General features: G+C 35.1%; 1 long non-coding RNA gene across 1 annotated transcript; it reads right to left on the bottom strand.

Moving 5' to 3' along the window:
- Window positions 1–17,107: 17,107 nt before the first annotated feature.
- On the bottom strand, window positions 17,108–25,966 carry LOC132060640 (uncharacterized). The gene is made up of 3 exons (XR_009415972.1): window positions 25,644–25,966; window positions 24,804–24,878; window positions 17,108–17,182 (listed from the first exon to the last, which is right to left on the bottom strand). It is a non-coding gene; the product is annotated as an uncharacterized LOC132060640 (long non-coding RNA).
- Between the last annotated feature and the right edge of the window lie 1,155 nt (window positions 25,967–27,121).

Here is a 27,121-nt window from a genome sequence, read left to right on the forward strand (position 1 = left end):
AGTGTCAAGTATGTAATGATCACCTTGCACTTTACCAATCCCCTTTACCTTGCCACTGTAAAGATCCTGGAAAAGACATATGTCAGGATAGAATGATGCACAACAATGCAAAACTTTGGTCAATTTAGAGATGGAAAGTAAGTTGTATTTGAAGTTAGGTATGTAAAGAACATTATGCAACTGTAGGAGATTAGATAAGGTTGATGAGCCTATATGAGTGACATGAGTAAAAGTACCATTAGGTAAGTGTACTTTGGCTAAGCTAGATGGAGCAACAGGTTTAGGATCATTAATTAGGTCCAAGCTAGAAGCCATGTGATTTGTGTCTCCTGGGTCAACTACCCAAGATCTAGAAGTATTAGCATCAGTAAAACAACTACAAGTGAAAGTAGAGTTATGAGCATTTATAACTGCCATGTTTGCTGCAACTTCAGAGTGTTGTTTCTGATCTTTTTCCAGCCTTTGTAGTATTTCTTGGTACTGATCCTGAGAGAACTTGGGCACCATGTTATGCTGGTGTGGTATATAGCTTGAGCTGGCTTGTGAGTACCCATACTTGTTGTTATCAGCTCCATATCCAAAATTCCCATTAAATGTGTTGCCTTCATTTCTAACTTCATAGTTGACATTGTTTCTGTGCTCATCATTACCATTTCCATAGTTGGCACTATATGCTATAGGGTAATGATTCCCTGGATTTCTTCCTGCATATTGTTCTCCATATTGTCCATTTTGTCCTACTGATCCCTTATAGCCTCCATGTGATTTTTGTTTTTCCCTTTCATTAGGTTTATCAGGTTTCTTTTTCTCGAGTATGTGCCCAAGTGGATAGCCAACCAGTCTATAGCAAATTGCTTGTGTGTGTCCTGTCCTATGACAATGAATACAACATCCTTCGCTATTCCTTTTGAATCTATTGTATTGTGCTGCCACCATGGCTGCAATATCATTCAAGTTCAACTATTCCATGGATTGTGAAGTATGTGAAGTCATGTTTGATTGTATTTTCTGACTCTCATCTTGCAGCAGCATGTTGTAAGCATGATTCAGAGATGGTGTTGGTACTGTCATCAATATTTGACTACGTGCCTGACTATAAGTTTCGCTTAGTCCCATAAAAAACCGCATAAGTCTTTGTTGCTCCATGTGTTCAAAGATAGGCTTTTGACGACTTATCACAACATTGTGGAATTGGTAATAGAGCTGAGTAATTTTCCTAAGCAGCCTTCAGTTTTGAAAAATATTCATATATGGACAGACTTCCTTGTGCTAAAGTACTAATTTCACGATGAACTTGATAGATTCTAGTGAGATCCCTTTTGGCAAAACACACGGTTAAGTCCTTGCAAACTGTTGTTGCATTAGTCGAATGAACCATTCCACTAGCTAATTCCTTCGACATCGTGTTCATAATCCATGCAATTACAAACGCATTGCACCTCTCCCACTCATATACCAAATCATCCTTAAATTGTGATTTCTTACATTTTCTAGTGATAAAACCAATTTTATTTTTTGCTAATAGGGCGTTAATCATGAATTTGCTCCAAATAACGTAATTCTCAATACTAGTAAGTTGTTGAGTGATTAGAACACTACCTGGTGTGTCTGCTGGATGAAGATACAAAGGATGTCGAGGATGGATTTCAGTTGGTTTCTCCGTGATTATTGCTTCATATTGATCGAGATCTTCCATTGTTAGTGAAGAATTGCGTCAAAATGAAGGATTCGCCGAGAGAATTTGCGAATGATATGATCTATTTATCGATTCAAACTCAAATTAGGGTTCTAAATTCGATCGATGTATTTTTTTTATTTTTTTTTTGATGATTTTGAAATTTCACAATCGATTTTCAACTTTTCTTCGAACCAATTTCGTCTCCCAATTTATCTCGCTCTCAGCTTCGGATCGCTATTGAACCGTGCTCTGATACCATGTTGAAATGAAGAGCTTGAGATGATTAACAATGGAGGAAAACTTGATTATTGGAGAAGAGGGAATAGTTAGTTAGTGTGAAGAAGGAAGAGAGAGAATTATTATTTTCTCATAAATGATTTACAGCTGTACCAGTCCATTATATACATGTGTAGTCTACCCCACTAATCATGTGGACCCATTCTAACTAACTATATAACTAATCAATGTACAAGTATTAATGCAAGCTTCTATTGTACAACTAATTCTAGCTATTATTTTCTACAATTTTCTTGTGAGATATTCAATTGTGTCTCTTCACCATATGATATTCTAATATTTTGGTTGCTATTTTGGATTTGGTATATTGCAGCTCCCGTTAGTTCATACAAAATTTTCACCTTTATTTTTAAAAAGCAATTCATAAAAACGTTTAGTAGGTTGGTTTTTTGAAACTTTCTTTTTAGGTAAACAGCAATTCACAAAATATCAAGTAATGCTTCAGAGAAAGAGATATCCTGAGGTCATGGAGACAAGCCTCTTGTAAAATCGGCTGAAGAGATAACCAATCGGACGAACATACTCATCAAGTGGCTAAATCATGTATAAGAAAATTATGTAGAGATATCCATTTTCTTTGTGAGATATTTTTCCAAATCTTTTTTTAATTTCTTGTTTCCTGTTTCAGTTTTTACTATAAAACACAAACCATATTTGTTATTCTTCTACCTTTTGTACTAGTTTCCGTTGATCAATGTTCAAAGCTAACATTAGTACAAAACTATATATGTTCAAGAATATTATTTTCCAAAGTTGTTATGTACAATATTTATGTTTCTTAAAATATGCAGCCCGTCAATTATTTTATATGAACGTGCTAAACGAGTCATGAAACTTTAAAAATATCTTTTTAAAATTTGTCAGCTTAAATATGCGATAGTTTTCGGTTGGTTTAAAATCATTTCATTGAGGGTAAAATAAAAAATTTAAACTAAATCATATTTTCTTTTATAAATTTATATATTATATACTTATATTTCTTAAGACTTTACAAGCTTATGTATATTACAAGTAGAAAGGAAAAATTATGTATTCACAGACATGCACATAGAGAGCTCCAACTTTTCAATGAAATTCTTTTCTTTCTTTACAAGAAAAAGATAGTAGTTTCAATAGTGCAAGAAGCATTTTCAGAAAAGTAAAAACTTTAAGGCGATTCTAATTTTTTTTTAAAAAAAACAAAAAAGAACTAAGGATTAATAATAAAATGAATTAAGAATTTATCTTATTTATTTAGATTTGAACACAAAAAGAATCTTTAGAATATTTAGAGCTCGAATATTTAAAAAATTGTTTTGTGAATTTAACGAGGTGTCTTATGATATAACTGCGCGAAGCGCGGCCAAATTCACTAGTAAAAACATAAGCTTTGTTGACACCCAATTTTGGCCCTCCTTTTTTTTCCGTTTAATTAATTTCACTATGCTTTTAGTCCTGAAAATTCCCCAAACAAGTTAGGAATATTTTCACTAATTATTACGCTATTTTTCGAGATATATCTCTCTAAAGTTAAGAGCATTTTTATTGTTTCTTAAAAATGACCAAACATCATATTTTATAATTAAAAAGGACTAAACATCATTTTTTATATATATAATTAAAATCATTCGAAAAATAATAATAATGCTGATATTCGTATATCAATATTGGCATTGGCATTTTTCCTTTAATACTACTTATTACCGTATTAATCATCTTTTACTCTATTTTTAAACTAAATGCGTATATTAAATTAATTCTATTGTAATTTATATAGGTATACATTTTGTGGGAATTAATTGGACGAAGGATATATTTTAATTAATTGATTGAAGTAAGAAGGGATGAGAAAATAATTCATCTACCTAAAATTTGGGCCAAATTCTATTCCTATCCTACAAAAATCCGTGGCCCAAAAACGCCCCAGCCCAAAATCCCCAACCCGGCCCAACACCTAAACTAAGACCCCTGAACCTTTTCATTCTAATCAGTAACTAATCCTCCCAATCTAACCAAATGTTCCCTCTCTCTTCAGCCATGGCAGCCCTTTTTTCACTCATCTTCTCTTTCTTCAATAAACCCTGACCAAAATCACCATCACCGCCGTTTCCACCGAAGGACCAGCGAACAAAAGCCGATTTCGGCGTCGCTGACACCATCTCCCATCAACCCCAATCCCTTTTCTTCAAGTGACAGAGCTTCGAGCAGCTCGTCCAAGTCGAATCAACCCCCAAATCGAAAAAAAACACGCAAGGATCTTTGGGTTTCTAGGCAGATCTTCCAACAATCCATAGGGTAAAGGCTCGTTCCAATCCGTTGGAGCCTAAAACCATTAGATTCGGACCTCTAGCCTTCAAATCGCTCTGAAAAGGTGAAAATCCATCATTTTTTTTTTGTGTTCATCATTTCTTTTTTGAAATTTCAGAATTTCCCCCCTCTTTAATTCGAAATTCCAATGTAAAAATCCCCTTGGAAGGAGCTGTTGAAACCCCCTCAGCATTTGCCTATAAATACCGACCTCTATGGGCTGTTGAAGAACAAGTTGAACAATTTGAGAAAATCTGGATTTTTCATAAGTTTCTTGATAGTTAAAAACCCCCCCTTAAGTTTAACAAGGTTGAAGAACCACAAAAAATCCCTTTACTTTCACAAGGTTTTTGAAGGCTGAAAATCCCCTTTGAAACAGGCTTGGAATTTTGAGAGAAAACTTATATTTACTCTAAATTTGAATTGAAAAATCCCTTTCTTTTTCATAAGTCTTCATAACTAAAAATCCATAGTTCTTGCTAAGTTCTCAGAAAAATCCTCTTTTAACTTTAAGTTTCTTTTTGGCTGTCGAAATCTCTTTTCAAGTTCTCGGCTAAAACGACAAGCTTTTCGAGTGGATTCGGAGACTCGACGACGACAAATAGCCTCAGTTCGCTGTCCCGAAGAAGGTAATCGTACTCGTCTTCTCTTCGTCTTCAATTTTGTAAAAGTAGAAATGTAGTCGTTCAAGTATTTCTCGTCGTTTATTTGGTTTAGTTGGCTAGAATGTGTTCTCTCCTCGTTTTGTTGTAAATTAGTGTAGAACGACTAATTTCATCGAATATGTGTTTAACCCCGTCGCTGCTCGACAAAAAATGTAATTTACCTTTAGTCTTAGTTTTACTTGGTTAGATTAATTTAGTTAGTTTTAATGTTAAGTTGCTGATTTGTAGTGTGCAATTCTCCTCCTTGTCTTAACATTCTGTTTATCATTTTAATTCTGTTATTTCTCAATCTGTGTAGAATGTTTAGTTGTGACCTTATTAGAGTTAAATAATTAATTTATTTTACCCTCATATGTTAAGTCTGCTTGCTGTTTGTTTCAGTTTAAACGAGATTAGTTTAAGATTGTGTAATGATAAGTAACTCAAGGATAGAGATTAAGGTATAGTTTTAAGCCTATGCACTGGTTTAGTATTGCTGTTAGTAGATCATAACTCTAGTTTGGATTAGTTTGATTAATGTTGGTACAAACATAGTTAAGAGCTAGGTGATTTAAGTTCCAAATGGTCACTGCCTAATCACAGCTACACCAATGTCCATTTTCATTTTTTGTGTGATGACTAGTTGAGGTTATGGATTAATAGTTCCTTTTTTTTGGCAGTTCAATTGTAGAGCATGAACCATTTAGTTACTGTTGGCATTCTTCTTTGTTGTAAAAAAAAAAAATGGGAATTAGTTTAAGAGGATAGATTAATTCAAGAGGAATGTTAGATTACATATTGATTCAGTTAAACCCCTTCCTCTATTTCATTTTTCATTTGTTTCACGCGAAGTAGTATAAGTTCGTTTATTGCTGTTTTGGTTTCCTGGTGCAATTTTTGTTTTAGTTTTCTTAATGTTTTAATGTTGTTATTTTGGACTATGGGAAATCATAATAATGAAGTATAACATGAAAGTATAAAGCTATTTCCTTAGCTTCAGTTTCGATTCGCCTCGTATGTTCTTTTATTCTTCTGTCTTGTTTGGATAGTGATCTTTATGAATCTCTCAAAGGGTTATGAATTCTGCGTTTGTTTGGAATTATTTGGTTACTGTTCTTTCCAGTTATGCATTTGTCTTCCAGAAAACTATTTATGGGATCTATGAGACCTTTCAAAACTATTCTCCTTGTTTTGAAAGCTTTGGTTGTCTTCAGAATTTTCTGGGCTGATTAGTCTAGGATAAAGCGGACTTTCTCTTATTTGTAGTATAACCTAAGTAAGACTCTTAGATATGTTGAGGTGATTTTTCATAAGCATGCCATTTTGATAAGCTTGTGTGGTAAGGTACTTAGTTAAAAAAAGGCTGTTTAAAAATGTGTTTTAAGTTTGCCTAGGCTAAATGGATCCATGAGCTTAGAGCTTTCTCCTAAAACCTGTTAAGCTACTTTAAGTTCATATTTGCTTATTGGTACATTTAGTTGATGCATTAAGAGTTAAAAATTTCTACTTCGGAAACTTCAGAGATAGGGAAATCCTTAATTACGTTTATTTAGCTGTTTAAGATGACTTGTTCCTTAAGACTAGTAGCTAAGCAGATGTTCTAAGACTAAGTTCAAAACTGTAAGATCGCAATCCTTAGTTGTTAGCCTTTTAAATAATTGCAATTCTGTTTAGAATAATTGCAATTGATTTTTAATAATCTGCCTTTGTCTGGAGTTAATATAAGAAATGAACAGGAGAAATGTTTTAGGTAAGGTTTGTTATTGTCCAAGATGGATGAAATTTGGGAAGCTGGTGATTGTTTAACTAACTTTGAGTCTTGTATTTTTTTCTCTTGTCTGTTTGAAGTTTGGGGAAATTCTTTAAGATATTAAGGCATAACCAAACGATGGATAGACCTTTATTAATTTGGAAAGAAGCAGAGATCGATAAGATATTGCCTTCCCCCTAAACTTGGTCCTGTTTAACATCAAAGCAGGTCGTATATCTTTTGAATACTAGAACTCTTGACTTTGGAGTTTTAATCGATCTGTTGTACTCTAGAGAACATGAAAAACGAATACTTAGCTTAATGGCGAGTTGTGCTAGTTTCTCATGAACAAGATCTGACTGAATTCACTAATTATATCAAAACTTAGCTTGTTTATACACGTTGTGTATGAGATCTGTAGCTTACCAGAGTTTGTTAAAGCATGTTCTGTATGAGATCTGTAGCTAATTAGGAATTAGTTGCTGGTCCAGTCACTTATGAGAAGTAATTGGAATGTCTATTGAACTCAGCTCATGTCCTCTCTTGAGTTTTGAAGTAATTGGTGAATATTTTCTTTTAAGTTTTACTTGTTTTTCCTTCCTAAGTACTTAAGCTTCTTTTAAGGACAAGTTTCAGCAGTTTGGACATAAATTAGTTTAGTTTCTTTAGTTTCTTTCCATATCTAACAAATTGGTTGATTCTCCTCAATTACTTCGTAAAAGATATGTCGCAATATGGGATCGTTAACATGTTTGAAGATAAGTATTTTGGGCCCATAGCTAGTTTAATTGTCTTTAGCAGTATGTGTAATACCTTGCACCATCTAACTTCACTTCTAAAAGAATTAAAGATTTGTTCCCTCTATACTAAGTATAGTACTTTATTTTGTGTAGAAAAATATGCTCATTCTTCACCCTTCCTCCTTTTTGCGTGACTTCGGGAAAACTCCCAATCTCAAATGCTTCCTGAGTTGCTGATGAACTCTGGAAAATATGCTGCATTTGAGGAGCTGCAAAAAGAACTGTTGACCTTCATCTTTAAGGCAAACAACTGGTGGTTCTTGAATCAGCTCACTGCTACAAAAGATGCACCTAGCTGCAGCCCTGTGATGCCGTGAACTGCTGTGCATTTTGGTCTTTCTACTGCCACTTGTTGTTGTTACTTTGTTGCTGCATTAAGGCTATCATTGTGTGGCATCTTTATTGGATTAGTTATTGTCACCCCCTTCTACTTATTGGACTATTGCCATTGTTTGTTATACATAGAGCAGTTGCACATCTAGTTCAAATCTGGGAAATGCCCTGCTTGACCATGAATCCGGATCTTCTCTAGTTCTAATCTAGTTACATCTTTGAGTTTGTGTTTTTTTTTTTAAAAAAAAAAAAATCAATTTACTACTTGAAAATTATCTCTTTTAGAATATGAACATTAGGACTAGTTACCCTTACTTGTTTCTCTTGAGATGGAGTTGGGATAAGGGTTGAAATAAGAATGTGGGAAATATTTTAATCCTTTCTAGATCCCTTATGCCTAAAAAACATAACTCCAAGTTCATTTCTTTTTTCTCTCTCTTTAAATCACTGTTTTTCTTTCTTGCCTAAATCTGTCCAGCCTTATTTTTATTCTAGATTAAGTGTGGTTGCGATATGTTTGTTTCCTGGAAAGATATGTTATCTCATAGACATCCAGCTTCCATTTTGCACTAGCATTGGTGTTTGTCTAAGTATATAAGATAACTCCCTCTCCCCTTTAGATGCATGATATGAATATAATGTTCCCTCTAGTCTAAAGTCCTGTTTTGACCTTGCTTCCGGGAAATAGTCAGCCTCCCCTTCTCCTCTGTTTCGTCGAAAACTGCGTAACTTAGTTATAATCACGCATCATTTTGAGGTTAACTACAAATCCTTTGTAAACATGTTGTTGTTTCCTTCTAATAGCACAACTACTGATTTCTTTTAGAAGTATGGTTCTTAGTCACTATCTTTAAGTCCTAAGTGTGCTCACCTTGCTGTTTGATATCTACTTATATGTTCCTGTTTCCTTTTATAGAAGAATAGATCTATTGGGTTGATTAGTTCTACTTGTTTCAATCTCAGCTTATTTATATTGAGATGTTGTATCTAGAGCATTTATTAACTTCCCTTTCTTTTTCTTTATTGCATGAACACACTTGGGAGAATGTTGGAGTTATGGCAACTCCGATTTCAGCCCAGGCCGAAAAGCAGTAGCAGCAATGTCGTTCTCGTGCATAGCCGTCCCTTATTCTCGTGTCGAAAGAGCCCACGTCGCTTTTCCTCTCTTAAAAACTTTATATCTTTTGTATTATTATACGTTATTCGCACCCTCTGACTAACATTTTTATGGGTTTGTACTTGTAGGATTTTATTTCTTGTTTGTTTGTGAACTCGTGAATGGCCAAGCTCCGTCATTGGCCGCTTTTCCTTAAATATAGATCTCGGTTTAAGGATAGCTTAGGATGAAGAAATGATAAACGTTCCTTTAACTTTGCGTATTTCACAGGTTATAAACACTTTTTTTACTAATAGATAAGGCTGAATTTTTCATTTTTTTTTGTATTTTTTTCTTTTCTTTTTCTCTTCTTTTTTTTTTGGTAAAGTAATAAAATTTCATTAGTAAAGCATCAAGAAGATGCAAGGTTACAGATAGCAAAAGCTGCTTCAACCAAAACATGAAGCAGACTTAGCAAAAACCTGTAGAACAATCTAAAGATATCCCATCTCTCTGTACTAGAGAAAGGGAGCTAACAAAATCTAGAAAGTTATCCACACTGTTTTGGGGCAAAAAAATGCCAACTAAAAAGACTAACTAAACACCTAGACTTTAGAGAGCAAATAGGAGCTGAGATTCCTTCAAAGCATCTACTGTTTCTCTCCTTCCATAGGGTCCAAAAAATTACTGCTGGGATCATTCTCCAAATTCTTTTAATGGATTTGTCAACTCTCCAGAGTATCCAGCTAGCATAGACATCTTTGATGTTGAAGGGCATTACCCATTGGAGACCAAGCATAGAGTAGAAAAAATACTAGAGGCTAGCTGCCGTAGGGCAGTGCAAATCCATTTTTAAATTCATTTTAACAAAATGAGCGATTTAAATAGGGGTTTTAAAAGGAATAAGATGCGTATTTTATGGGTAACCATTTTCTATTTCTAGCATATGGAACAGGTTAGGTTCATTAAGTTTGAATGAGGAAATTATATTAGGGCGAAAGTATAGTGGCTCAAGCCTATTTTACGAGCTACAAGGTACATACTCTATTTTTCATATACATATGTATACAATCTTATTCTTTTATTAAATCATCCAATCATCGTTACACTATGTACGTACCTATATCTATCACGATACTTATACATATTATTATATTTTTTATGAATATTTCTAACAGTATACCTATTTATACTATTTTACATATGATAGACATGTTCCATGTATATATTATCTTCCTATAAATAATAGATATTTTTATACCCTACGTTATATATTTTGTCCTTAAATACAGTAACCGTATTTACACACAAATCTTCAAAAAAAAATACACATGTGCTTTTTTTGTAAATAATATACATCCCCTGTGCATAGAATTTTACAACTCGTATTAATTACTTCCCTTCACAATGAGTATGCCTACATACTATATTTTCGAACACGTACCATACATATATTATTTTATCTCCGTTAATCCTCTTGGTTGTCTTTACGTTATAGGTATCTATATAGTACTATCATGTCTTCAATAACTATTTTTAGTTGCCAATGATATACGTATCACATGTATACGTTATTTTCTTATAAAAAAAATATATATATATATATAATAAAAAAAATATATATATATATATATATCTTCTTCTATATTATACATACTGTTCTTATATAAAAATAATTATCATACATATTTTTCTCACGCACACATTAGCATTAACTACTTCCTTTATAAATATACATTCGCTCGCATAGTTATAATTACTTTAAACCCCTTTTTTTATATATACAAATAATTTCGAGAGAGTAGTTTCTTCCCCGCAATTCTTAAATAGGTGATAATAACTAAGAAATAATAATCCCCCTCTAGTGTTAATTAAACTAAGTTTAAAGACCGCCCTCGACAAAGCTCGAGGGATGCCTAACACTTTCCCCTCGGGGTAAATAAAACCCTTACCTAGAATCTCACAGGTTTCAAAGACTAAAAATAGAGTTTACTTTTTTTACGAATGATTTCCTAAAATTAGGTGGCGACTCTGAAAAATTTACAAAACCAGAAGAAACATAGTCATAAGTTGCGAACTAGTTTTAATTCGTTAAAAATAGGACATGACAATGATTATTGAGAATCTGTCCGTAATTCATGAAAACCCATACTTTGCATTCCATGGGTTTTTACATGCAAGTTTATGAATTATTATATTATTTTCAAGAACTACTCTACATGTTTTACAAGTTTTCATGCAAGAATACTACGAATGATATCCATGTACATGGAAGTTATGACTTATGAAAACCATGGGCAGCAAGTGCCACTTATTTTCCATGTTCATGTTTTTGAGAGTTGCATTAATTACCGAGAAGGCTTCAAACAGCCTGAAACTACATAGCCACCGAAGGATGAGGATTCCTCCACCCATACTTAGGACGATCTCTCATAATGACTGGACCTTTTCATAATACTATTAAATCTCATGTCCCCGGTGCAAAGTATGAGTGTTCTCACGGTAGGACGCAAGTACCAGACCATGTTGTCGGTTATATTTACTGCTCTCCCTACTCACGATATTTTACACATGTTTATATGTATATGTACTCATGCTCATGATCATGTTTCAGTTTCAGTTCAGCCTTTATCATGTTATTTCATGTACCATGTTCTTTCATTCAGTTGCTTTACATACCAGTACATTCAATGTGCTGATGTTCCCTTTTATTGCCCGTGGGCCTACATTTCACGATGCAGGTACGAATTTATAGGATGACGCATCTGCTCAGTAGGAAAACATCCGTATCAGCTTATTGGTGAGCCCTATCTAATTCAGGGTTTAGTCATTTATCTATGCCTTATTAGTTATGCATTAAAGGTATGCTGGGGGCTTTTTCCTGCAAGTACGTTTCCCATTTAAGACTCATGATTAGAGGTTTCATAGACTAGTCAGTTTAGTTATGTCAGACTAGTCGTATTTAGTTATGTCAGACATGCAAGGTGTTTAGTCATCTTTGGCTCAACTCATGTTATTTTCGCATTCAGGTTTTAAACAAGTATTTTATGGATTATTATGACTCCATGTGTTTTTCTTAAACGTCTATCATATTTTATGGATTATTATGACTCCATGTGTTTTTCTTAAACGTCTATCATACTTGCGTTATTTTTCGCTCATGTTATGCCTCATGATGATTCAGCAAGCCATGTGGTTCGCTCGATCATCGTAGTATGACACCGAGTGCCGTGTTACGCCTAGGCTATGGTTCGGGGCGCGACACCTTAGATGATGATATGCCTACTCCCAACCGCAGAAAGAAGAGCCGATTTTAGTTGTGATGAGGAAAACAACCGGATAGTGATACAACATTTTGATCCAGATGCCGCCCCATGAGCAAAAGGATGAGAGCCAGTCCGGAGATGATGTTAAATCATTTTATATCAGGACGAGAGCGATGAGTAGACAAGGAGTTATTTCTTACCCCTATTTTGGCTTTACATTTGTGCACTGGGGACAATGCTTGATTTTAAGTGTGGGGTGGGAGTAAACTCTTTTATTTTGGGTCTATAATATTCATATATGTTATATATTTTTATTTATGCTTAGGATGTTATAGGTTGTGATACTTTAAAACTATTCATGGCTTGTAATAAGTAATAATTAATATAGTAGTAGTTGTTGTTATTATTATTATGTTGTGTCATGCTAGTAGTTAGCGCACCCCTTGGTGTTTTCGGTTCATTTCTGGGGTGGGGGGTGGGGGTGGGGGTGGGGGTATTTGAATCGTATTTTTTATTTAGGAAAAGGTGATTTGAGAGCCCTTTAAATCAATTGAATGCTAGGTGCTCGGAATTAGGTACATATTTGACAACATGAGCCAGTCTCGAATTTTTCGGACATGAAAGCATGCTTAAAAATAATAACTTGTGTTGACAAGCCTAAGCTCTTTTACTGGACTCGTGGATGAACTTTGGCTTAAAAATGCTTGCATTGAATTCGTGTTCTTGTTTGCTAAGTAGAGGGTCAATATGTGTCCATCTTGAATCATGAGTGTGCCATGTGTGGTGAGTATTTTGTATATATTCCATGTCTTGTATTGATGTCTAGAACTTGCTCGGTATGTCTACAAAGTGAAACTAGGTGTGTTAAGTTAGGAGAGGATATAGGCATTTATTTGTTAACCATGATGTTGAACTGATGGATATAAATTATTCATGATATTTTGTATATAAAAATAAGTTTTTAAATAACACATGAATAAATATATCCTATTCTTGCATATTTTCTCTTTCAAATTCTACAGAAAAAGAGCCGAAGACTGTGAAGAATAGAGAAGAAAAAAATTGTCAAAGAAGTAAGCAAAGAATTCAATAGGTGCAACCACGAATTCATAAGTCATAATCGTGGAGTTTTACATATGGGCATCAAGAAAGAAGTTGCATAATCCCACACCCATCAAGTGTTGAAATCCACGGGTGTCACCGCCACTTTCATGCTCACACCCGTCAACTATGGGCATCAAGAAAGAAGTTGCAAGTCTTTCACCCATCAACTCTTGTTATACTCACACTCGTCAACTATGGGCATCAAGAAAGAAGTTGCAAGTCTTTCACCTGTCAACTATTGTTATACTCTCACCCGTCAAGTAAGGTCACGGATGTGAGCACTACTTCAAGGAATGCACCTGTAGGGGGGAGACACTACATTTTCCTATAAATAGAAGCATTATTTTGCTTACAAATCATCCAAAACATTACAAGACAAAGTGTTAATCTTGTTCTATTCTCTCTTCTTTCCTTTGTAGTAAAAATATTTCTCCAAGTCTTTCAATATTTCTAGCTTCTTAAATTCATATTTTCTCTTTTCTAACTCCATAATGGAGTAATCTCTTTTTGTTAGGATAGTTGAAGAAACTTGGTGTGATGTTGTATTATCTTATTTTAGTTATTCCTCATCTTGATATTATTTAAGTGTCATACTTTGTGTTGGAATGATATGTTCTGGAAATCATTATCGTTACTTAGTATATTTTGTGTTATGATTATAGTTATATTAATTTGTACTTCTAACAAGGAGGGAAATTAATATACTATAATAATCACATAAAATATATATGTAATAATAATTTTTAGTCATATATTATTCCAAATCTTTGAACTTGCTTCTTTTAATCCTAATTCTCACGGAGGGGTTATTTCAAGTTAAGTCTTAGGTTTAAATCTTTATCTTATTTCTTTCCGTCCTAATTCTCACGGAGGGACAAGATTAAATAAGTTTATTGATTCGAGGGATATCTATCTTATTTCTTTCAATTCTAATTCTCGCGGAGGATTGTTTCAAATAAGTTTATTGATTTAAGGACTAATCGCAAGAGGCCTTTATTCCTCATAACACAAATCAAGTCTAGGAACTATTTCTACTGTTTTGTGGAATTTACTAAAAAAAAGGTTTTATTGTCATATATATACTAAGTGGGTTCAACGACTCCCAACTCTCTCTTTTCAAATAATCTTTTGAAAGTTGTTTCTTTTGTTAAAGTAATTTACAAATTTAAGTCACTACTCTCCTTTCATCAATCTGATTCTCTCAAATAGCAGCAAAAATACTACAAGTCTGTAGCATAGATTTTTCAATCTCTGTGGGACGATATCTTAAACTATATTAGAATTTGACAGAGTACAAATTAATTTTCTATGCACTTTTGGCCTCATCATGAACCATTCATTTGCCTACCCATATGTGATATCCTTCGTTAACCCCTTTGAGCCTTTAGCCTATTTTCTTTGGTAACCACATCTTTAGCCATCCCCTTTGTTGGTATAACTTGTAACATTTGATCCCGAACTCCTAAAGCACTTTAGAAATTTAGCCGATGTTACAACCATAAAAGTCCTATTTGATCCTATGCTTGATTTGCTTTTGTTAATAGAGTATGACATTAAGGGAAAGCCTATGGTACGTTGTATGAGCATGTGAATCTTCTTGTGAGAGTGAGCAAAATTCATTCTATTCATCGCCTTTATTGTGTATTGATTGAAAATTTTGGGCAACTCTCTTTGAAGTGAGGGCACATGATTGGTAAGAGATTGGTATCATGTTTGATTTCTTTGTTAGGCGGCAGGACCATTTTTGCCTATATTCATATGAGCGAGTCAGTTTAGAGGCTAGGATGTTTGATGAAGTTGTTGGCATGTGTGAAATTCGTGTCTTGTTTGAGATGTCCTTGCAAATTTTTAAAATGTCATGGTGACCTTATTCTGATGCAGACCTGTTCAATGTGGTAGTGTTTTGTGAATTGAAGGTGGAGTTGGTGTGTCTAGTGGTTTGTTCGAGGGCGAACAAAGGTTTAAGTGTGGGGTGGTGATGTTAGGTGTATTTATACGCTTATCCACTGTTTATTACCCATACTTTATCTTGTTTAGAGGTCGAATTAAGCTAAATACACCTAACTAATCATTACTCTTGCATTACGAGCTAAATTGTATGTGTTTGTTACAATCAGGAAATTTCGGAGAAATACGTGGTAATTCGAACGAATTAGGAAACTGCATGCAAAACTCGCCCAACGTGGAAGAAGATGAGAGTTGCACAATGTTGAAGAAAAATGGCTAAGTGCAAAGTTGACATGCACACGACCCAAATCATGGATCATGCGGGCACCCACACTAACCCTCCCGGTGGGCGAACCCTTCGTATAACTACCTTAATTTGATACAACATGCGGAATAAATGCTATTATTATAAGAAATTCCCAAAATCTGGTCTAGACTCATACAAGAGCTTCTAAGAAGTTTACAATTTGAATAGATAACGACTCAAATCGGATACGACTTCGTTTAAGGATAGAGAACAACGAAATCTAAGGAGAGACTCGGGTTGCAATAGCTCACCCAAACGTCTTTGACGAATGCCTCGAAACGGTCGTGAGACTCCGAACATCACCTCGAAAATAACTCTATACTCCAGAAAGAGTGTAGCAAGAGTAGTATGAGCACAACACTAGGCTCGTAGGTATCATAGGCCGACAATGGTTAGTTCACGCATATAAACAAGAAGCAACTAACAAGTAAGCAGATAAGTAATCAAACACGGTACACATCTAGCACATGAGAAAGTCTTGCATTAACGATAGTCACAAGGGATCTCAATATCTCGGTTATAAGCCTAGGGAGAATTCTATAAACCTCGATTCCATCCAGCCTTTAAAATAAATACTCACAAACAACAACTCGGTAATTCACAAATCAAGAATCAATCGAGAGAATGTGCCATGCAATGACATGAATGACCATTCAAATGGAGTGCTATGCAATGCAATGTCGTGCTATGTAAATGTTATGCAATGCGATAGTCACCTCTCACACTCCACTCCCGTACACACATGCTATGGCAATGCCTCATAGTCATGACCCATGGGGGACCCGCGAAGTCCATGTACCACTCGCTCCGGAATATAACCTCGGATCACGAGCACACTCTCACGATCCCGGCAAAGACCTCGGGCATCGGACACTCCATCGTTCCCGGCAAGAAACCTCGGGCAACAAACACTCGCAATCTCTCTCTTCTCGATCTCCTCGACCCTCGGAGTCTCTCTCGTCACTCTCGAATCTCCCAGAAAACCTCGGAGTCTCTCAATCACTCTCTCACCATATAACAACATAAGAGTAATATGAAAGCATGTCATGCATGATATCGGTCATATATCACCATATGCAATAAACAAGTACAAGTCATATTATTGCCCACTAATCATCAATATTACCCTTCCCTTTCATAAAAAAACCTAGTATGTGATAAAGATACACTAGGTGATAATTACATCACATAGCACATAGAATATGGGATGCATGCCTCGCATGGAATCAACCTCAATAATCACCGCAATCATAGGTTCCATAGATTCATACTAGGAATTGCAATTCAATATTCAATTCTCGGTAATAACCTTCCTCTTCCATATGACCCGTGGGATAACAAGAGAGAGAGAATTATATCAAATACATGAAATCACAATACAATGACAGCTCACATAACAATATCGTAATAATGGCGACGAGCCCACATAACAGTATCACAATAATGGCGACAAGCCCACATAACAGCTGGTAATACCAACCTAGATGGAATTTACCTCCACACCATGCCCGAAGGCCTATCATGCTTTCCCCGTCAATCACTACTATTTACATACGTTTCGCTAACCGGAGTCTAGACATAAAGTAAACCGTAACCTACCTCAATGCCGAGCGGGTGCCACGAACAATCAAACTAATGTCTTCCCTTTGCGTAGAGCCTCTGAACGATCAAAATCTATAAAATATGCGATCTACGTTAGAATACGAATCTAAGGACACCTATCTTTGCTATATTTATATTCGAAGCCCAAAAGCGCACCCCAAAAGTGGCCTTGGGCCCACAAGGGCAAGATTGGAATTTTATTTGAAAACTAATTTCGCCCATTATCTAAGGATTATATATTATTAAAATTGGTCAATTTAATCCATAAATAAATTATTCAATCATTAATTCTCCTTTCTTAGGACTAGGACTCGAAACCTTTAATTACTCTAATATCTTTAACTTCGGACAAAATCTGACTTTTCGTAATTCAAATACCATGCTTCCGAAGGTATTTATTTTATTCACTACCAAAATATTCAATTACATTTACCTTATGTATTAAAATTAAAGTGCAATCATGATAATATGAGGAAAGGAAATCCCTATAACTGTAGCCTAAGTTACAAAATTGAGACTTCAAATCCTATGCAAATTTTCACACCTTTATCGCCAACTAGTGGTCTAAGTAATTATTACTTCCCTTCATATAATCCTAACAATTACCTTAATTATTGATTCATTAAATCCTTATCAAGCTAAATAAAAGAACCATTTTTTTTTTTATAATAACTAAATCATGGGCCACTTTTCAAAGTTTGTAGAAAGCTGAAAATTGCTACGGTGTATTCAAGAAAAGCAAGAAATTGTGAGTCATAGATTTTCATAACTACCATACTAAACTAAACTTCAATATTCTCTTGTGGGAGCGTATAAAACTAATTGTACCATACCTTTTTCATTGCCTTTGTATTTGGTGGAAATAAAATAAATAAAGTCTTCAACCGCTCTTGTGTGTAACATTAATTGGCAAAAGCCCCCATACCTTTCAAATCTTTTTCTCCCTCTAGGTTAGAAATACGTGAATAATTTGTTCCTTCTATATTTTTTTTTTCCTCTTTGTTTCGTAATATATCTTGCACTACAAGATTTTCCTTCTACTCTTTTCCTCCTTCTTTTAATAAAACGTTTGTTGTGGACCTTATGATGACTAAATGCACAAAACATGGGATGCACAAAACAAGGGATAGTGGGCTTGTTATTATATAATATCATGTTCCCCCACATAAATGTATTACACCCATCATACCTTTGTCTAAGATTTTAATTAAAATAGTAGATTGCCATAGTTATTTTGGGAATCCTAATCACAAAGTACTAGTATTGCTTCCTATTGGATGTTTCATTTCCAAATCTTTCCGGTGGGAAAGATTAAAGACACCAATATGTTATACGGTATTAAATTATTAATGGTAAGGTTTGAAGGGGGCTACGACAGCCACAATTAATTAGGACCATTCGTTTCCTTTAATTAGGTGGTATTAATTAATTTAATATTATAATTATGGTCAGACATTATTAGGAATTTATAATGTTAGCACTAACACTTTATTGTTACTCTATAATGATGTCCACCATGCCTGTCTCTTTCCCCTCTCCTACCTCTTCTTGGGACCTAAAATGATCCATCTTTATGAACTAATTAAAGAAAGAATGCAAGGTACAATTATTTTCCTCTATTGTTGTGCCCACTTATTTAATGGTGTTGGTGCCATTAATTTCTTATGCTACCAAAATCAGCCACAAGATTCCATAAATTGCATTGCTTTTGAATTGTTTACTTGCTATGCATACACGTGGAAAGTTGGGCATGCAATTGTCCTCTCGTGACAAGTTTTTACAACGCAAAAATAATATATCATTCTTCCGTATTATATTGCTTTGCACCAAAGATATGAAAGCAAAGTGGAGCGTAATGGAGATATTCGTATGTATAAATGTATAAAATAATAATCCAATGTATAAAATACGGGTCTAACATTCTCCCCTCCTTTAGAACATTCATCCTCGAATGTCAAATGAGGACTAATACTCATCAATTAAATAACCGAATCACCCGTTATCGCAAGCTATAGACACCAAAATAAGACCACAAAAGGATGTCTTAGGGATGTTAGGCCTAAAAGTGCTAAACGACCAAATGGGTCGTTACATCAGATACCAATTAAACAATCGCTCGTCCTCGAGCGACAAGAGAGAATGAAAGCTGACGGTAACTAAAGAATCCTTGATAGGACACTGTGGGAAACCTCTACGGAATGCATCATAAACATTTCTCTCTCGCCTTACTAGTCGGAACTCCCTCTATCTTAGATAAAAGACCAAATTTTCAATTTCCAAATTCAAATTTTTCCCCATCCTCGGTTTTCGAATATAAGCACTGCTTTTGTCGAAATGTTCTAATCCTATATAACCAAACCTATGAACGTTATCGATAGGCCCCACAATTTTCCTTAGAACCACACCAACCTTAGAATAAGACGCAAACCTTGCCCACTCGAACTCGGTAAAGTATTCTGATTTCACTAACCCTTCTTTCACCATTCTTAAATTTTCTTTCGTCGAAGTACCCTTGCCAAAAATCCTTAATGGAAATAATTTCCCTTTCTCCTTAGTTCATAAGTTCACTAACGTGATCACTGATATCTAAAAGTATTTCACCATTAGTGCTAGTCACACCTTCATCATTCGTCACCGTAAATAATTCCATTGACCCACGCCTTATTCGATAGTCCTCAAAAGGTGCTTACATATGAATAACCGACCTTTACTTAACTATACCTAAATTAGTCAAATATAAGGTATAAGTCACTGTATTGTAGACTTAGGGTAGATAATTTACTTTAAAGTACTTGTCTTGTCTTTCTATATTTCTTATGTGTATAAGTACCAATACAAATTATTTCTTGTCAATATAGATTTCTTAACCGTACTTATATAACGTAATTAATTGATTCTTGATTTGTATATCATGGCTTTGACGTATTACGGTTTGTTATCGGTTATATACGTCTATTCTTAATCACGTATTTTTTTTATTTTTTATATATATATATATATATATATATATATATATATTTTTTTTTTTATCTATACACAATTCCGGATTTTTTTATTTATATATTTTTTTTATTTATATATATATATTTTTTTTTTCTTTCTGCTCATTTGATTTTTGTGGCCGACAAGCTTTATAAAAAAAAACTTTTCTCAAAAGGCTTTTACCCTTCGGTAAAACCCCGATGGCCGACAACTTTATGAAAGGAGTCGTCCTCTTTCCAAAAGCAAAAGCAGACGGCATCTTCAAGATCAGCCGTCCACTTGGATTAAGCAATTTATAGGGAAGAGATGATGTACATGAAGTGACTACACTAGGCGACCTTCGTTCATGCACTCTTCGTTCATATAGAACCAGTGCTGCGTATATGCCTCTAGGATCCTTCCTTACGAACCCAATTAAAGCAAGAATGCAAGGTAATTCAAGCCACTACACTATCGATCATCAGTATGATTTCGCTTTTGATGCTGCTAACAATCCTTTGATGATGGACTTCACTCTTGAAGATCCATTTTATTCATCTTTTTATAACCCTACCCTAGGTGATGGTCATATTCGAATATCTATTTGTATACACTAATAGTATTTGTTCTAAATAAATTAGCTAATGTATTATAATGTTATGGGTACAGGGATGTGGAGCGAAACGAGCGGTGGATTTGGATTAAGTACCCAATTACTTGGGCGAACTGAGAACCGTGAATTGTTGTCATGTGACAACAATCAAGAAAAGATAATTATAACGGAAAAAGGGAAGCAAAAAATGTTGTCTCGAGAAGCAATTTCAAAGTGTTTTTACATGCCAATAAATCAAGCGACCAAGGAACTCAATATTGGGGTGACACTTTTGAAGATAAGATGTAGGGATTTGGGAATTCGAAGGTGGCCACATAGGAAGTTAATGAGTCTTCAAACCCTAATCAAGAATGTTAAGGTTCATTCTCTATATACACATCTTCTTTACACTCTTGTTTCAAATAAAAAAAAAAAAAAAAAAAATTCACCTTTTAGTTTATGTAATAATATTATATTCTCTTAATAGACATGTTACCCTTGTTTCGATGATGAATATTTGCAGGAATTGAAGAGGGGGGAAGGAAATGGTATGGAACAGAAGTGGAAGGATGTGATAGATTCATTAGAGGAAGAGAAGAAAAGGATGGAGGAAATCCCGGACATGGAACTTGAGGAGAAAACAAAGAAATTAAGGCAATCTTGTTTCAAGGCTAACCACAAGAAGAGAAGCTTATGGGTATGGCGAAATTGCAGGCTTCTTTTGATACCTACTGCGATAGTGGTCCAGTTGCAGACAATAATGCTGCTATTGGTTATGGCCATAGAGAGGAAGATGATGAAGATGAAGTCATTAAGTCTCTTCTTGCCGACTGTTTCAACTCCAGCAGCCCAACCTTGCATGATTGAACTTTGCTTTTTTTTTTTTTTTTTTTTTTTTTTTTTTTGTGTGTTCCTATTAGCTACTCGAAGAAAGTAGTTGGGACAATGGTAAAATGTGCTGATTTGAGTGGTGAAATCAATCTCTTTAAAACTTCCATTTGTGTAGACCGTCGATATCACGGGCTCTTGAAATGCGATTCCTTTTCTTTTCAATAAAAGGCGAATAAACCTAAAATGTTTAATTAAAGGCGAACAAACCTAAAATGATCAATTAAAGGCGAACTAGCCTAAATGCGGTGCTTGATCTATGATTATTAATGATGCAGTGCCAATGATTTGGGGATTTTCTACCCTTCCAAAATTCACGTCTAAAAAGTTCCTGCACTCAAAGAAATTTGTGAGTTTCAAATTTAATCGGTATTAAGTTGGCTTTGCCCTTTGCTTTATCTGGAATCTTGCAATTGCCGACACTAGCCGGAGGAATCAGGTCAAAAGTAGTTCATATGTGCAAGGAAAATAAAATTAAGATTTCTAATAATGTGACCGAAGCCTATGTAAGCCTATAATTAAATCCTATTATAAGGTGGATAAACCCAAATAAATAATGAAGTCCTATTATAAGGTGGACAATCCTAAAATAAAATAATTAAATACTTTGAATAATTCGTTCGTTAAATGACCACTCCACTACATCTATACCCTATTCTCACCTTTTCATAATTAGGTTCCACTGCCACCAACCTTTAGAAAGGAAAAGTCATAGCACTAATCCATTGATCAAATTATTTTTATCTTTTATCCCCACTACAATCCAACATTAATAACAAAAATGCCCAGCTGTTCAGTCTCGTTTCTCGTGCCAACGGATCCCAAAACTCGCTTTTGATGCTTCCAACGGATTCCTTGTGAAATTTCACTCAAATTAGGCTTTTGAATCACTCAATTTGACCTTATAATGAATGAGATATGGTGGTTTCAAGTTTTGGAAAGAATGCAGATTTTTAATACGAATTTCAGTAGCCATTTCACAACTTTCCCATAATTCTCATTCGAAAACTTAGATGCAAGACCCGATAATCCTTCATCTATACCATAAGAACTCTTACTTTGCTATACGCTTCCTAAAACCGATCATACCATCGAGACAAATCGCTCTTATTAAGCCATAAATGCGTTCTTGCCTCTTTCGAGAAAACCCAATACTATAAATATGGAGATCTTATGACCCTATGAATCACCTTTCCCATTCCTTCAACCAACCTTACAATAACGAGCCTAACCGCGACTCCACACAGCTGAAACTTCAGGTCATAGCTAGAAACCGAACTTAGTCACGCATCTAAATTAGGACAACACAACTCGTACTGTACCACAACATGTCGGAAACAACCGTTCGCACAAGAATTTAAGGACGAACTCTCATCATCCGGAAGAAGGTAAAACAGAGAAGTTCAGATACCAATTGGGATCAACTAGATACCAATTTGAATGGAGTAGCACGAAATAATGAAAGAATCTGAATTTTCCTAGATGTCCCATAGCCTCCCAATTATAAGTGTGGCGCGCAACACACCCATAAGTAGGACTCTACTAGACATTGCTCTTGTACTTATAGACCGGGTAACCTAGGCTCTGATACCAACTTGTCACGACCCAAATCATGGATCATGCGGGCACCCACACTAACCCTCCCTGGTGGGCGAACCCTTCGTATAACTACCTTAATTTGATACAACATGCGGAATAAATACTATTATTATAAGAAATTCCCAAAATCTGGTCTAGACTCATACAAGAGCTTCTAAGAAGTTTACAATTTGAATAGTTAACGACTCAAATCGGATACGACTTCGTTGAAGGATAGAGAACAACGAAATCTAAGGAGAGACTCGGGTTGCAATAGCTCACCCAAACGTCTTTGACGAATGCCTCGAAACGGTCGTGAGACTCCGAACATCACACGAAAATAACTCTACACTCCGGAAGGAGTGTAGCAAGAGTAGTATGAGCACAACACTAGGCTCGTAGGTATCATAGGCCGACAATGGTTAGTTCACGCATATAAACAAGAAGCAACTAACAAGTAAGCGAGATAAGTAATCAAACACGGTACACATCTAGCACATGAGAAAGTCTTGCATTAACGATAGTCATAGGGATCTCAATATCTCGGATTATAAGCCTAGGGAGAATTCTATAAACCTCGATTCCATCCAAATTTTAAAATAAATACTCACAAACAACAACTCGGAATTCACAAATCAAGAATCAATCGAGAGAATGTGCCATGCAATGACATGAATGATCATTCAAATGGAGTGCTATGCAATGCAATGTCGTGCTATGTAAATGTTATGCAATGCAAAGAGTCACCTCTCACACTCCACTCCCGTACACACATGCTATGGCAATGCCTCATAGTCATGACCCATGGGGGACCCGCGAAGTCCATGTACCACTCGCTCCGAATATAACCTCGGATCACGAGCACACTCTCACGATCCCGCAAAGACCTCGGGCATCGGACACTCCATCGTTCCCGCAAGAAACCTCGGGCAACAAACACTCACAATCTCTCTCTCTCTCCGTCACTCTCAATCTCCGGCAAAAACCTCGGAGTCTCTCTCGTCACTCTCGAATCTCCCAAAAACCTCGGAGTCTCTCAATCACTCTCCTCACCAATATAACAACATAAGAGTAATATGAAAGCATGTCATGCATGATATCAGTCTCAACTATATCACCAATATGCAATAAACAAGTACAAGTCATATTATTGCCCACGGCTCAATCATCAATATTACCCTTCCCTTTCATAAGGTGAGGGAGCTAGTATGTGATAAAGATACAACTAGGTGATAATTACATCACATAGCACATAGAATATGGGATGCATGCCTCGCATGGAATCAACCTCAATAATCACCGCAATCATAGGTTCCATAGATTCATACTAGGAATTGCAATTCAATATTCAATTCTCGCAATAACCTTCCTCTTCCATATGACCCATGGGATAACAAGAGAGAGAGAATTATATCAAATACATGAAATCACAATACAATGACAGCTCACATAACAATATCGTAATAATGGCGACGAGCCCACATAATAATGACAAGCCCACATAACAGTATCACAATAATGGCGACAAGCCCACATAACAACTGGCAATACCAACCTAGATGGAATTTACCTCCACACCATGCCCGAAGGCCTATCATGCTTTCCCCGTCAATCACTACTATTTACATACGTTTCGCTAACCGGAGTCTAGACATAAAGTAAACCGTAACCTACCTCAATGCCGAGCGGGTGCCACGAACAATCAAACTAATGTCTTCCCTTTGCGTAGAGCCTCTGAACGATCAAAATCTATAAAATATGCGATCTACGTTAGAATACGAATCTAAGGACACCTATACTGCTATATTTATATTCGAAGCCCAAAAGCGCACCCCAAAAGTGGCCTTGGGCCCACAAGGGCAAGATTGGAATTTTATTTGAAAACTAATTTCGCCCATTATCTAAGGATTATATATTATTAAAATTGGTCAATTTAATCCATAAATAAATTATTCAATCATTAATTCTCCTTTCTTAGGACTAGGACTCGAAACCTTTAATTACTCTAATATCTTTAACTTCGGACAAAATACGACTTTTCGTAATTCAAATACCATGCTTCCGAAGGTATTTATTTTATTCACTACCAAAATATTCAATTACATTTACCTTATGTATTAAAATTAAAGTGCAATCATGATAATATGAGGAAAGGAAATCCCTATAACTGTAGCCTAAGTTACAAAATTGAGACTTCAAATCCTATGCAAATTTTCACACCTTTCTGCCAACTAGTGGTCTAAGTAATTATTACTTCAGTTTCATATAATCCTAACAATTACCTTAATTATTGATTCATTAAATCCTTATCAAGCTAAATAAAAGAACCATTTTTTTTTTATAATAACTAAATCATGGGCCACTTTTCAAAGTTTGTAGAAAGCTGAAAATTGCTACGGTGTATTCAAGAAAAGCAAGAAATTGTGAGTCATAGATTTTCATAACTACCATACTAAACTAAACTTCCTGAAACATATTCTCTTGTGGGAGCGTATAAAACTAATTGTACCATACCTGATTGCCTTTGTATTTGGTGGAAATAAAATAAAGCTTCACTGCTCCTTCAACATTAATTGGCAAAGCCCCTTCTGTTCGTCCTTTTTCTCCCCTCTAGGTTAGAAATACGTGAATAATTTTTCCTTCTATATTTTTTTTTTCCTCTTTGTTTCGTAATATATCTTGCACAGAACAAGATTTTTCCTTCTACTCTTTTCCTCCTTCTTTTGGAATAAAACGTGCACAACACCAGATTATGATGACTAAATGCACAAAACATGGGATGCACAAAACAAGGGATAGTGGGCTTGTTATTATATAATATCATGCTGTGCAATGTATTACACCCATCATACCTTTGTCTAAGATTTTAATTAAAATAGTACTGCCATAGTTATTTTGGGAATCCTAATCACAAAGTACTAGTATTGCTTCCTATTGGATGTTTCATTTCCAAATCTTTCCAGTTGGGAAAGATTAAAGACACCCATATGTTATACAGTATTAAATTATTAATGGTAAGGTTTGAAGGGGGCTACGACAGCCACAATTAATTAGGACCATTCGTTTCCTTCCAAGGGTGGTATTAATTAATTTAATATTATAATTATGGTCAGACATTATTAGGAATTTATAATGTTAGCACTAACACTTTATTGTTACTCTATAATGATGTCCACCATGCCTGTCTCTTTCCCCTCTCCTACCTCTTCTTGGGACCTAAAATGATCCATCTTTATGAACTAATTAAAGAAAGAATGCAAGGTACAATTATTTTCCTCTATTGTTGTGCCCACTTATTTAATGGTGTTGGTGCCATTAATTTCTTATGCTACCAAAATCAGCCACAAGATTCCATAAATTGCATTGCTTTTGAATTGTTTACTTGCTATGCATACACGTGGAAAGTTGGGCATGCAATTGTCCTCTCGTGACAAGTTTTTACAACGCAAAAATAATATATCATTCTTCCGTATTATATTGCTTTGCACCAAAGATATGAAAGCAAAGTGGAGCGTAATGGAGATATTCGTATGTATAAATGTATAAAATAATAATCCAATGTATAAAATACGGTCTAACATTCTCCCCTCCTTTAGAACATTCATCCTCGAATGTCAAATGAGGACTAATACTCATCAATTAAATAACCGAATCACCCGTTATCGCAAGCTATAGACACCAAAATAAGACCACAAAAGGATGTCTTAGGGATGTTAGGCCTAAAAGTGCTAAACGACCAAATGGGTCGTTACAAAAATACCAATCATAAAAAGTAACATTAGATTTTGCGATAAATTTATAAGAGGATTATTCTAATTATAATATGAATTTAAATAAAAATCTATAAATACCTAGGTTTAAAATATAAATTTTATATAATTTAAAAAGGTAATACATAGATGGAGGATTGACAATGTCATGGGTAAAATAGACATTGCATAGGATAAAGAGGGGAGAATGTCTATTGTTCATAGTTGAGGAGAGATTTGATT

The sequence above is a fragment of the Lycium ferocissimum genome, chromosome 6 (assembly GCF_029784015.1).
Source record: "Lycium ferocissimum isolate CSIRO_LF1 chromosome 6, AGI_CSIRO_Lferr_CH_V1, whole genome shotgun sequence".
NCBI lineage: Eukaryota > Viridiplantae > Streptophyta > Magnoliopsida > Solanales > Solanaceae > Lycium > Lycium ferocissimum.